The sequence below is a fragment of the Akebia trifoliata genome, chromosome 13, assembly GCF_017979445.1.
Source record: "Akebia trifoliata isolate Shusen 1 chromosome 13, ASM1797944v1, whole genome shotgun sequence".
Taxonomy (NCBI): Eukaryota; Viridiplantae; Streptophyta; class Magnoliopsida; order Ranunculales; family Lardizabalaceae; genus Akebia; species Akebia trifoliata.
The window spans coordinates 10,580,029-10,594,502 of NC_141387.1; positions in this window are offsets into that span (position 1 = coordinate 10,580,029).

Below are 14,474 nucleotides of genomic sequence, written 5' to 3' on the forward strand. Positions count from 1 at the left end.
GATTTCAATTTGTTAAGAAATATAAAATTAAGGGAGAATAAAACCTTTGAAGTAGACATTTTTATCAACTTAAGTAACAATTTAAGATTTCATAAATTTTCTTTAAAGATTAAATATTTGTATGGAATTTGATTTGTAAAGGAGAAATCTATGCTTGTTCATATTTTGATTAAAGATTTTCAATTTATCAAAGAAATCTATGAAATCAGTCAAGGAAGTGAATTTGAGAGTTAAAATTTAATGATTCGATTAGAATTCAATATTATGATTTTGAACTGTTAATGTTATAGGATTGCAATTAATTTATTAAAAAGATTGGATTAAAGATTGGTATAAATTTGAACATTCTAATTGGGAAGAATCATAATGGTTGAAATTGTATTGATGAACTTGTGAAAATTAGAAGATATATAATGTTAAAGTAAAATGCTTGTTTATATGAGTCAATAAGTCTAAGTTAAGGATGTACTTGTAGAATTAGAGATATATTTATCTTTGATTTGAGTTGACTGGAAGAAATGTGTGATACAAGATTTATGTCCTCCCATAATGTTTATGATATAAGTTTTAAGAAAATATCACAATAAATATAATATGGAACAAGAAGTAAAAAATATTGAAATTCGATTTGGATATCAAATGTAAGGATTATTTGAAGAATAGAATTTGTTCATAAATTTTGAGGAAGAAATTCTCTTTAAGGGGGGAAGATGTAATGACCTGAAAATTTATCATGTATCTCGAGACTAGATTGTAAGTTATAATTCATTAAATTTTGAGTTTATTTGAACGACTTAAAACATTTGGATTTTGATTTATTAATATTTGGGGAAATTCATCATCGTCAATATATTTAAAAGGACTGAAAAACATATTTTAACTTGTAAATACACCTTAATAAAAGGTCGATCGAAAAATTTATCAAATTCTCGAGTTTTGTATCAAGTAGTTATCAAATAAGTAAACGATAAATTTAAAGACATAATTTGTGAAATCTGATTGCATCGTTAGTTTCGTATTGAAATATCACTCAAAATAGAATATAAGATTGTTCGAATCGGCATTCGAGAAGAGTAATTCCCGAAATGATGTTTATATCCCTACCTAAGTAAAAATACTAATACTTAAGTAAATTTTTTATTTTTCCTTCTTTTTTTCTAAACAACAAAAACTAGCATCAGATCCTTTTTACCTTGCAACTCAGATCTACTTCAAATGAGAGAGATCTAAGTTTTGTCATAAAAAAGAAAGACGTTCATGTTGTTAAGGGATACACGTGAACACAAAGAATCTCGTATTTCCTCGAAGAAAAGCTTTCGTGATCGATTGGAGGCGATCATCAACTCCGACCAATCATCGAAATTGACTTAAAGTAAAATGCCTTCCCTTTTACCTTTTAGTTATACAAAATTTTTAGAAAATCAATTTAAATTTGACATTTTTGATATTTTTCAATTATCAATTACTTCATTAATTTTATGTATTTTGAAGAATCGATTTGAAATTGTTATTTGTTTCATATGATGACTTTATCAAATCATGATTTAATCATATCAATTTGTTTAGTGTTTCTTGTATATCTATGATTTAAATTGTATTTGTAGTGATTTTGGATGAATCTAATATAAAAATCAGATGAATATTGAAGAAAAATCATTTTCTGGTTCGTGTCTAGCGGTGGCATCGTTTTTGCTACTGACAGACATCAATTTCAGCCACCATCAACACTGTTTGCTCACTATATTTTCCAACTGTTATTCCAACCTTAGATTTCATTAAAATTTTTTCCTGTTTTAGATTTCATTAAGTAAATGTCTTCTTTAATTTTTTACTTTTTATTTACTTTAAGTTCTTTAATGAAATTAAGGTTTTACTCCCCATTTGAAAAATTTATGAATGATTTTAAAATTCAAATCTTATCGTATCAAAATTTGATTTTTGATTTTAGGAACAAAACGTAAATTAAGACATTTTTGCTTGATTTTCAAAATTCGACATCATTATCATTCCTTTGAATGAAGCTATAAAAATGACATAGTATTTTCCATGTAATCTAAGGCTTCCATTTACAAAAAATCCATTTCTAATTTAAATAAGTTTGAAAATTCATATTTTTTTTTATACTTGACTAAATTTTCACAGTTGTCCCAACTTTTATGTCTTATGATTTTATCATATTTTTTCAAGTTTTCCTACTAAACCAAAATCATCGAATGAAATTAATTGATGCTCTCTCGAATGACTTTAGAAATGAAAATACTTTAATAGATATGTAAGAAATTAGATGATGGAGTAATAGATTAATTGATTGATAGATAAAAAGAACGTATGTTCTCGACTGATTGATGGAACAATACCTTAAATCTTATGTAGTGGCATGTTATGTAAAACATGATAGATAAATAGTCGGATGTATATCTCACATTCTCAAAATCACGTGAGATATGATAGATGGATGGATGGAGAGACAGATAGATGTCATTGGAAAGCAATATCGAATTTTACTTGTATTTTTTATAAAAAGAAACTAGTATATATTACAAAACAAAAACTATTTTGTTTATGAGACGATATTTAAATGTTAGAAAAAAAAATATAAAATGAATTATTCTACAATTCTATGCATGAATTTTGAATTAAAATCATATTAAATTTGAAACTAATTATCAAAATTGAAATAAAATAGATTTCATTGAAAATTATGAAACGAATTTAAAATTATAAGTTTCTAATATTTGAAACTCAGTTTTACGCGTCCCTATGACATTAAAATATTTTTTTAATTAATTATCTCGACGATTCAACTAAATAATCCAGTGACTAATTTCGAAGTCGTGGATATTTTTTTCTTCGGTGCCGAATCTTAATTCTTATCTAAAATACGTTTAAATCTCAATTAAGCACAATGTGCATGAACCCACTTTCAAACTCACTCGTCTCTATCCCGATTCCAATATCATAAGTATAATAAACATCAACTTATTTTCTATTTTATCATAATATAAAATTTTATATTATAATATTTAAACTAATACATTTGTTGTATCACATATTCTAACACCTTTTAACTTATAATATTTTATTATATAATATATAATATAATATAATATAATAATATTTATTTTAATTTTAATTATATTTTACCCCTTTAACATTTCAAAATTTTTATATCTATCATTTTTTATAAATAATTACAATTAAACCCAATTTTGATAAAATAATTTATTTTAATATTTTAATAATTAAATAATATTATTATTTTTATATATTTTTCTTTTCTTCGTTATATCTATTACATTAGATTAATTCGAATTGTGTATCTCTGATTTTTGAAATTCTTCATCGATATTTTTTATTGACCAAAACACCCCTTACGCCTTAAGTTTTTTTTTTCTTCATAAAATTGATATTTTTATAACTTATCATATTAAATTGGGATTTAAGCATGCTGACAGTCTATATTATATTTTTAGATACTTTTGAATTCAATGGCAACGTCCGTTTAATTAAAAGAGCTTCTTATAAAATTTTGAGTTTTATCTACTTTAATTAAATGTTTTAATCCTTTGATAATAATTATGATAAGATTCTCTGAATTGTATATTTCATTTAATGAGTTTTCTTTCTAGAAATTGTTATTTTAGATCGATACTATTATGATTTATATTTAATAATTTATTTATTTTTTAATAGGAAAATAGGTCAATATAGTTGACTTAATTCCTTGATATACACAAGAAATTTCAGGCGTTATAGAAGATGTCTTCAAGAGTAATCATTTGTCGATATGGATGTTACCTTGCATTAAAGGTATCACATATATTGGTGGAAATATTTAATTTTTATCGACTTCATCAGAAATTACATATGCGGAGTTAAAAGTTCTTATTCTTTCAATCTGCAATATTCAACTACAATTTTCAATAAGATCAGTTATTAATTTAGATAATGAAAAATTTTTAATTGATATTTTTATCAAGGAACTTGAAAATATATATTAAATTCTAATCAAAATTCCTAAATTATACAACATGAAAAATTTGTAACGTATCAATCAAATTATGGTCAAGATGGGCCTAACTCATTGAATAAATATCAAAATACCGATATAAATTATAATGTTGCATATGTTACAACTTAATCTAATGTTGTAACACAAAATGATTCCGATAGGGATGTAGATGGATTTGTTGATAACAAGACCAAGATCATGATTTACATCATTTTATTAAAATATTAATCTTGATGTTGATCAATATCAATATCAAGATTTCAGATCAAGTTAAAAAAAAAGACAGCAACAAAGTAGAAGATGATTTTGGTATGCAAGAGGGGAATTGATTCATATGCCAATTCACATAAGACGAGTATTGAATTATTATTCTATAGGTTCTCTTGCTTCATCATTTAATCGATCTCAATGACACAAGTTATGCTTTTGAATAACATTAATTGTGGGATTATCATACTAATAGATTAATTTCTTGACATATATATAAGTCAAATAGTATTAGTAGGTTTAATGTTCACATGGAATTGATTTTAGAATAGTGTAAAATCTCACTATCATTCCATAGGATGATGTTGTTTGTGGAGCCAAATGGCCTTTATCTGGAGTAGGGTTATCGCTTTAAACTTAGAAATTGATATATTTTATAATGGAAAACCTAAGTGGGGTTTTGACCTACTCAACTTAGTTGTCGTTTTAATTTTTATCTGAATCACTTAGGGGGTGTTGGTTTAATACTGATTTCAACACTTAATGCTGAATGCAATTCAACTTCAGCAATCAGCACGTTTGTTTACTCCACATTGTCAGCACTTATTGCTGAAAAATAAGTGAAAAACATTAAGTGAAGTTGGATCACTTAATTTTTTTGCTGAAACGGTAAGCACCGATCTTTTTCAACACGAACAAATATGCCTTTATACTTGAAATGATATTACCTTTTATGTCCTATGGATAATGATATAAGCACCCCACAAATTAATAAGACAACCCACACCAATATTATCTCTCTCCTATTTTCTCTCTCATCTACGTATTTAAATAATATTAATTCAAATTAAAATATAATATTAATTCACATTAAAAAAATAATCTTAATTCAAATTAAATAATATTAATTTAAATTAAAAAATAATATTAATTTAAATTAAAAAATAATATTAATTCAAATTAAAAAGAGAGAAAATTTTGACTCTTAAAGGGTCAAAATTTTCTCTCTTCCACGCATTTAAATAATGTTAAATATTTCGAAAAAATAAAAGAGGAGAGAAAAATTTCCTCATTCTTTTTTATTTTTATTTTTTTAGAATATTTAATATTTAATATTTAACAAAATATTTATATTTAATATTCTCTTTCTTCAATTTGAATTAATATTATTTTTTAATTTGAATTAATATTATTATTTTTAATTTGAACTAAAAAATTTTAAAATTTACTTTTTAAATGATGCGGAAGAGAAAATTTGTTCAACTAGGTTCCCAAGACGAATTTAATTAAATTTAGTATTTTTTTAATAAATAATTTTTATTTTTGAATTTTATTAATAATTTCCTCTTAAACATACAACTGTTGAAAATGGTAATATGGTCAATTTACCAGTTTTCACGATTAAGTAACAAACAAATTTATGTGATTATAACGCTTAATTTGAATCAGTTCAGCACAATTCAGATCGGTAAACAGACAGCAATTTCAACACTTAAATTCAGCGCTTATACAGTTCCAACAATTATAATCATTCAGCACTTATTTGTTCAGTTTAACAAACAGCGCTTTAGTATTGACATTCTTCATAGATCACTTTGTTAAAGAGTCATGATAATCTTACTTGAAAAAATGTGCTCGGTTTGTACGCGGTTGACGTGGCAAGTACATATAATCATAAATCTTTTTCTTCATGATACAAAGAAAAATATTTATGGTTCTATGCACTTGTCACATCAATCGCGTAGAAACTGCGTATGTTTTTTTTGTGTCATTTTATCATTAGTCTTTGTTTAATTAATTTCATAGTCAAAGAGAAAAATCTATATTTTCTTCCTTTTTATACTTTATGGGGGCATGTCCAATATATCCAAGAGGGAATTGGGCTTGTAACCCTAAAGTGTACCTTTTAACAAATTGGCAAAGGTGAAATACAAATAATTGATTTCTAAAAAATCAAAAATATAATTTCTTTTATTCACTGAGTCTAGTGAGACAGAGTCCAGGTTGACTTATGCTCAATTCTGTAGCAAACAACTTAATGGTTTTTGGAAATCAACTAGCATGGACTAGGGTTGGCAACGATCCGTTATTGACCTAGTATTTAATGATGAAATTCAAATAGATTTTCATCAAAGTTTCAAATTCATAAAAAAAAAATACAACAAGCACATACTTCTAGTAAAGGCTTGTTTGTAATCTTGATTTGCTCTTTTTACAAAAAATAAAGTATAGGTAATTTTTCTTAAAATTTTCTATAAATTCTTCTATTTTCCAAAATCCCCAAAAACTAAGTTTCTAATTTTACCTTTGTTCAATCTATTGGTAACCATCTTAGGATGGAAGGGATAAGGTGTCTAACGTTTTCCTTGGCCCACAATAGAATCTCTTTGTAGACACCTCATTTTTTGTATTCGCCTATTCCATAATTTGTCGCCCTGTTGTTGTAGATTCTTAATGATAAGTGTATAATATATGAAAAAGTAGAAAGTTTGTGAGAAACTGTTTCCCAATTTCTTCCTATTCCTTTTTTGTTTCTATCCTTATGATTTCATATCTCCTACTTGACATCCTCGACATAAAAATTATGCATGCTTAGGGGTACACTCTATACTCAATTTAGTAAGTATGCACGCTTAAGTTTACTATACATTTTGATGATTTAGAGACTTCGCAACACTAAGAAAATGTGACATTGAGGCTTAGAAATAATCATATTGGAACTAAAAGAAGTCACTCGTCAAAATACAACAAAAATTGACAAAATAATGAAAATACCCTTCATGGGTTCCACCCTAAGAAATGTCTGAAAAGTACTTTCATTACTCTCAGAATGTGATTTTGCATCTAACGAAGCTAAAATCAGTGAAAACGAAGTTTACAAAAAATTGTAAAAAATATTCAAAATATCCCTTGATATTCGATTTTTACTCAGAGACCTCGTAGGAAACGTAACTAAAAATAAACTTCCGACAATATTCACGTACATCAAAAAATTTTAAATACCCCTAAGCTTAGGAAAACAGAAAAAAATTCACATAAAATGACGATTTCTATTCACATAGAAGGAGACCTGTCGATCGCAAGAAAGGACGAATTTATTCCACAATCATCGAAACTTCAAATGGAACCTTAATTTGAAAATTAAAATTAATGGACCAATAAAACCTAAAAGAATTGAAACCACCTCGTCAAATCATCAATTGTTAATTCAACTAAGTAATCAATCAATTAAGAACTAAAATTGAGCCATCTTGAAAATGACCAACTAATCAAATCCCTTAAAACCCATCGATAAATTAATCAAATTAAACAAATTACTAGCCAATTGAATCCATCAATGCCAAATTGAAGCCGATCAAGTCCAATCGATCATATCACTAATAGTTAATTCACCTAAATCATTAAAAAAAAAAAAATTGATCAATCTTAAAAATAATAAGCCAATCAACCAATTGAAATCAACATTCAATCAATTTTAAAAATCATCAACCAATCAATAGATTAGACTTAGACAACCCATCAACTAATTTAACGTATCATTCAAAATCCAAGCAACAATTTTCAACTTCAAATCGTCATCCAATCAAAATCATATAGCTAATATGCAAAGCATGGGATCACTCCCCCTACTATGTAAAAACTAAAAATTTTGACAAGAAAATTCGACGGGCCAAAGCCTACAAATTTTAGAAAGTGAATTTTGACGGCTTATGACATTGAAATTTTTTATGATCCTCAATTCGATGGTTTAGAGCTATCAAATTTCTCTTATCCTCCATTAATTTAATGATTTGGGTCCATCCAAAAAAAATGACAATGAAAAATTTAATGTCTTAATCCATCAAATTTTATGAAATTCGATTTTTTTTTTTTTTTCACGCGAAGGTCTTTGTTCAATGATTCGATCAACAAAGGCAACTAAAGGAAGAAAACAAAAGAGGAAAGAGAATCAAAGAAGAAACAAAGTAAACAGGAAACTTGTTGTTTTCTTCTTTCATAAAAAAACTCAAGAAAAAAGAAAACTCTCGCTTTAAAAAAAATAAAAAATTAAATAAAATAAAAAATAAAAAATAAAAAAGGAGAAGACAAAGACATTCGGTCCACAAAGGACTGCCAGAAAGGAAAAAAAAAAAAAAAAAAAACATAAAGAGGAAAAGTAGAGAAAGAAAAAAAAAAAAGAGTAACTCCCATCTTTTTCTTCGTCTCTATCACAGCCATTACCCTCACACCATCAATTTTTTTTTTCTCCTCCAGCCCTCCATTTCACCATTTTCTTGTCTTCTAGTCCACAACCTCCCTCCGTCTTTCCCCCATTAACACCTCATCTCATTCAACATCTTCTTCTTCGACCACTCACAAACTTCATATTCCCTATCCATCACCCACGTCCCTTCCTCCCTTTCAGTTTCAGCCAACTTCTCCTTCACCTCCCTTTCTTCACTTCTACCACACCACAACCACCTCTTTAATATCATAGCAATCCAGCCCTCTCTTCCCCTCTCATCCGATTTGATCCAACACCTCCACTAACTTCTCTCAACCACCCTCACCTCTTAACACCACAACAACCCAGCCCTTTCTTCCTCTCTCAACTATCCTCACCTCCACCTACGTCTCTCAGCCAACCTCACCTCTCGGCCTTTTAACATAACAGTAGCCTCCCTCTTTCTTATCTCTCAACCCCTCTCTTTCAACACCCTCATCATAGCACCCCCCACATGGCAGCACCATTACAACACCCCACTCACTCATCTTTTTCTCTCGGGCTCCCTCTCTTTCTTAGCCCCTCTTTCGTCCTTTTCACCTCTCTCGCACTCACAACCACACCATCTCTCACTTCTTAAATTTTAAAGGAATCTTGCAACCAAACTTATGTTATACGTGCATTCAAGGTAGGTTTAGTTCCTTTTAATTTCATGATTTATCTTCTTTGTTGTGAATCTAATCGGTATTGTAGGGAGACTCACATCCGAGTACATCTGATCTTAAATATCAAATAATATTTTGATATTAAAAAATATATAAAATCAGGATCGATCCATTTTAATATCATTTGGTTACTGAAATAGGCCTCTAGATGCTTTTTAGATTGTCTTGAATGTCACACGTGGAATAACTTAATTTGATGAATCATGGAAAATGTATCACTTGAGGCGAACTTCTCGTTGAGGCGATATCATTAATCGATCCTGGATGATATTCATGGTGACAATTTAGGTTGGGCTGAACGAATGAACACGCATCCCATGGAAGTTGTCCAAATCAGTTTTTAACCTGTTGTTGATTGTTATTTTGGACTGATTGCGAGAAAGGATTTGCGAAAGATCTATTTTCATTCTTTTTAAATAAGGACGAGGCTAATATTTTTTATTATTATTAAGGTTCAAGGTTAAAGATTCATTAATTGGATTTGTAGGTAACAATTTGAGACGGCTTTTCTTAGGTTACTCAAGTTTCCATGGTCCTAAACTTGTGGTTTGTAGCAACTTTTATTGGATAATGTGTTGATTGTTGAGTTGACTCATTGATTTGAAAATACTTTATTGCATTTAAAGAGATGCGATCCAACTCAATGTTTTGAGGTATGCGTTAAGTAGGACATTGAAATTTTATGTGAGTCATCGTTAGGTGAGTTGATTCACTAATTTTTGTTTATACAATATTTAAATTAATGTTTATTTTTCTAAAACATGACTGTTGAGTCGACTCATTAAATTTTGTGCACGTGGCACATAAAAACTAATTTCGGTTTGTAAAAAACACGCGCCGGTTGAATTGTTAATTTTAGTGTGCATTAGAATTAATTGGCAAATCATTTCATCATTTTGCTGTGTGGGTCTTAGGATATGACTAATTTTTTTTCTTAAATTATTTTCTTTTGGTGCGAAAATCAAGAAAATTGTGTGATATGTAAATTTAAATCCATTTGGTGCATTAATTTGCAATCTTGTTCATCAATACATGCCACATAAAACTTGGATATGAGTTAGGATTTTTCAAACTGTTCATTTTCATTATGCATGTGGAATTTGAGGAAATTGTGGCCATATGAATTAATTAGCCGACTTTATGTAAAATGACGATGATCTTGATTGACTGACTCAGCATCAAATAATGATGATGATAGGACATTAGCTTAACCGTAGTTTCCCTCTCATGACCTTAGGACCATTTTGGAACGTAATAGAGACCGATCACCTCGATCGGGCGGGTACGATTCGTAAACTGACCCTTTGCATGTGGATCGATCCGAATCTATTTTGGAGTTATCTATAATTCTTACACCTAAACTAGGTGGGGGCTTCCATTCCCTAAAAATTACCTAAAATTATTATATGTTTTTCATTTTATAGTGAAAAAGTTTCGAAGCACTCACTCTTTATCTTAATTTTCTAGGTAGACATTTACCCTTATCGTTTGGATATGTGAGTCGCTACAAGTCAAGAAAAATAAAATTTCAAACATTTTTTTATAATGTTCATTCACACTTTAATTGAATAATGTGACTTCTAAACCCGCGTAGATAAGCTCAAACCCCAAAAGGTTTCGAAACTCATGTATCTACAATCTCAATTCATTTTCTCTCCCAGGTGTTAATTAGAAAGATTTCTATCGCCTTAATGGCATGAAAATTATTTCAACATCCCACTTATGTCTCCAATTGCTAATGTCATTACCTTGTTTGAATAGTCGTCAATAATCATATTCCTTACAATTTTTTAAAATTGTTAGTTGGATGAGACACGAAGTTTGATTTGACTTACTAACTTCCTAAGAGATTTCACACTTGACTGAGGTCAATTCTTGAGAATCAGATGTAACTAGAAGATCATAATTGTTCCTTGTTTTCTCCTGAAGGAAATTTTCATTTCATAGGACATTTTTTATTAGAGAATTATGATGAAGGAAATTTTCATTTCATAGGACATTTTTTATTAGAGAATTATGAAGAATTGGTAAGTCATTTTCCATTGATAGTGGGTCATCGATCATTCATGAACAATCATAGAATTCCTCATCAAAGTGCAGTTGGTCACTGAAGGTATTCTAAAGTAAGGGTTGACTTCCTTGAATTCAGGTATCCTCACTGTAGAAATGATTGAACTCCCCTTCTTGTAAAGATGGTGTTAGTGACCTAATTTAATCACCATGTTGACTAGGACTTGAGTAGTCTCTTGATTTATTTGAGATTGAGAATGATTGGTTTCATGTTGCTGTTGAATGAGTTATTGTTGTTGTTGCTTTAACAATCAAATCATCACGCACTCTAATGTAGAAGATTACCGAAAAATAAGAGGAGGGTAGTTGTATTCTGGTTCAGGCTCTAAAACTTTTTGCTCGGTGAACAGTTGTGGAGACAAGTAAGATTGTTGGGGAATCATGGTTTGATTCATCCTCATAAAAAATCAACCTATTATGAAACTTCTAACCCATATATAGGACAAATGTTGTCTCCCTAATGTTTTTTCCGAACGAGGCCCATTTGTAATACTTAGTAAGATTTCAAAACTTATTATGGGTTGTTCAACTCATCTTGTGGCATCAAAAAACCTGATCTGGTGCCACAAGATGTAGAGAAAAAAAATATTTATGAACTAAAAAAAAAACCTTAAAAAATAACATGTTATTTTTCACCATGAAATTAAAATTTGGGAGTTTGGTGGAAGTTCAGTAGCAATCCATTTTCAAATATTTGGATTGAGCCAATTTTATTGTTATTCTTTTATATGAGTTTTTCATTGAAATCTAGAGGATGGTGATTGTGGTGTTAAACTGCCAATTTGATAATCTATTTGAGCTCAACGACTCTTACTAAGTTAGTAGGAAAGTGTTTCTCAGTCATAAATAGTAATTTTCCATAGATTGGTAACAAAATTGAGACAAGTATCTAACGTTTTCATACCTAACACAAATTCTACAATGTGGTGACAAGCTTATAATTTTATAAGAGAGTTACTATTGTACTATGTGAAAACTGAAAATTTTGACAAGAAAAATTGTCGGGCTAAAGCCCACAAATTTTAGAAATCAAATTTTGACAGCCTATGGTTATTGAAATTTTGTATGTTCCCCAATTCGACAACATAGAGCCATCAAATATCTCGCATCCTCCATTAATTTGATGGTTTTGACCCTTAAAAAAAAAAAAAAATTGACAATGACAGATTCGACGCCTTGGCCCATTAAAATTTATGAAATTTGACGGCCTTGGGCTGTCAAATATAGGCTTTTTCACATTGTGTTGGCACCTCAACTTCTACATATTATACACCAATTTCTTAAATTATTTAGGGATCGACTAGTTGCACACCACCGACTACCAATTGCATTTCATCACTTAAAATTTCCATTTTCCCTCCATTTGGATGATTGCACTCAAAATTAAAATTAAAATATTGCACCCTCTGTTTTTGTTTCTTTGTTTTTTCTTCTTTGTCAACTATATATGCTCATATAAATTGTTGTTGGCTCAATGATTTTGAAAAAAAATACTTGGTCATATAACAAGTATATTTACAATTTTCATGAGTAGAAAAGATGAAGTCACGAGAAGGTGAATAACCATAAATCTTAACTTTACCAGTAATGAAGTGCAATTAGTAGGTTATAAAAAAAGGTTAATTTTTCAAGGTTGGTGTGCAATTAGAAGGTCCTGTTATTTATCACACCCCAATTAGAGATTAAAACACACTTTTCAAAATTTACTTGCAATCTCGTTAGTAATTTATAAAAGTGACAAACTTGCTGGAAAACATGTTTTGAGTATTAAAATGATCAGGTACCATAGCCGGAATTTTGTCATAGGTTGAGCATGTTTATGGAAATTTCTCTATTTTCTTTATTTGGAGTGTAGTAAGTGCCAATAGCATCTATCTTTTATAAATCTTACCATTGACTCCTAAGAATGATTCATGAAAAAAACACATGATCCCAACTCTTTAAACGCAAATCCAATGGTTGAGATTTAAGAGTATTTCGATAACACAAATCTCAGAGATACTCATCCCGAGGATAAATCTCAACCATAGAATTTTGTATTTAAAGGTTGGAATCTATGTTATTTCTTGAGTCAGTCTTAGGAGTCAAGGGACCATGACTCTTTTCTAAATAACGAACTTAGAATTCATATATATATATATATATGGGTGGTGTTCTTTGGACAAAATCCTAAACAACATTCTAGACAAAGCATTTTGTCTTACATGGGCTAAAATTATTAAAATGGGCTGATTTTTTGTGGGGATAATCTTTATGATGAGAAAATCATCCTCACAAAAATCCGACTATTCTGAAATCTTTTGGCCATATAAGACAAAACATTCTCTAGAATGTTGTCTAGGATTTTGTCAAAACAACCTTTCCCTATATATATATATAGGGTCACGTTCCTAAGACTCATATTGGGACTCACATTGCGACACACCGTTTTGTCTTATATGGGAAAAAATGTTTGGAATGAGCTGATTTTTTGTGAGGATGATCTCTGTGATGAGGGGATCATCCTGGCAAAAAATCATCCATTCCAAAACTTCTAACCCATCAAAATTGATTTACAAAAATTGGACGGTCTATAATTTTTCAACAAAAATTGGACGGTCTATAAGTTTCATAATGAGCTGATTTTTGGCAAGGATGATCTCCTCACCATAGAGATCATCCTCACAAAAAATCAGCCCATTCCAAATATTTTTGCCCATATAAGACAAAACGGTGTGTCGCAATGTGAGTCCCAATATGAGTCTTAGGAACGCTGTTCATATATATATATATATATATATATATATATATATATATATAAATTGATAAAAATATTAATAAAAGATTAATCAATTGAGAATTTTTTGTATTAAAATATATATATATATATCTATATATATATATATATCTATATATAGGGTCACGTTCCTAAGACTCATATTGGGACTCACATTGCGACACACCGTTTTGTCTTATATGGGCAAAAATATTTGGAATGGGCTGATTTTTTGTGAGGATGATCTCTATGGTGAGGAGATCATCCTTGCCAAAAATCAGCTCATTATGAAACTTATAGACCGTCCAATTTTTGTTGAAAAATTATAGACCGTCTAATTTTTGTAAATCAATTTTGATGGGGTTAGAAGTTTTGGAATGGGATGATTTTTTGCCAGGATGATCCCCTCATCACAGAGATCATCCTCACAAAAAATCAGCTCATTCCAAACATTTTTTCCCATATAAGACAAAACGGTGTGTCGCAATGTGAGTCCCAATA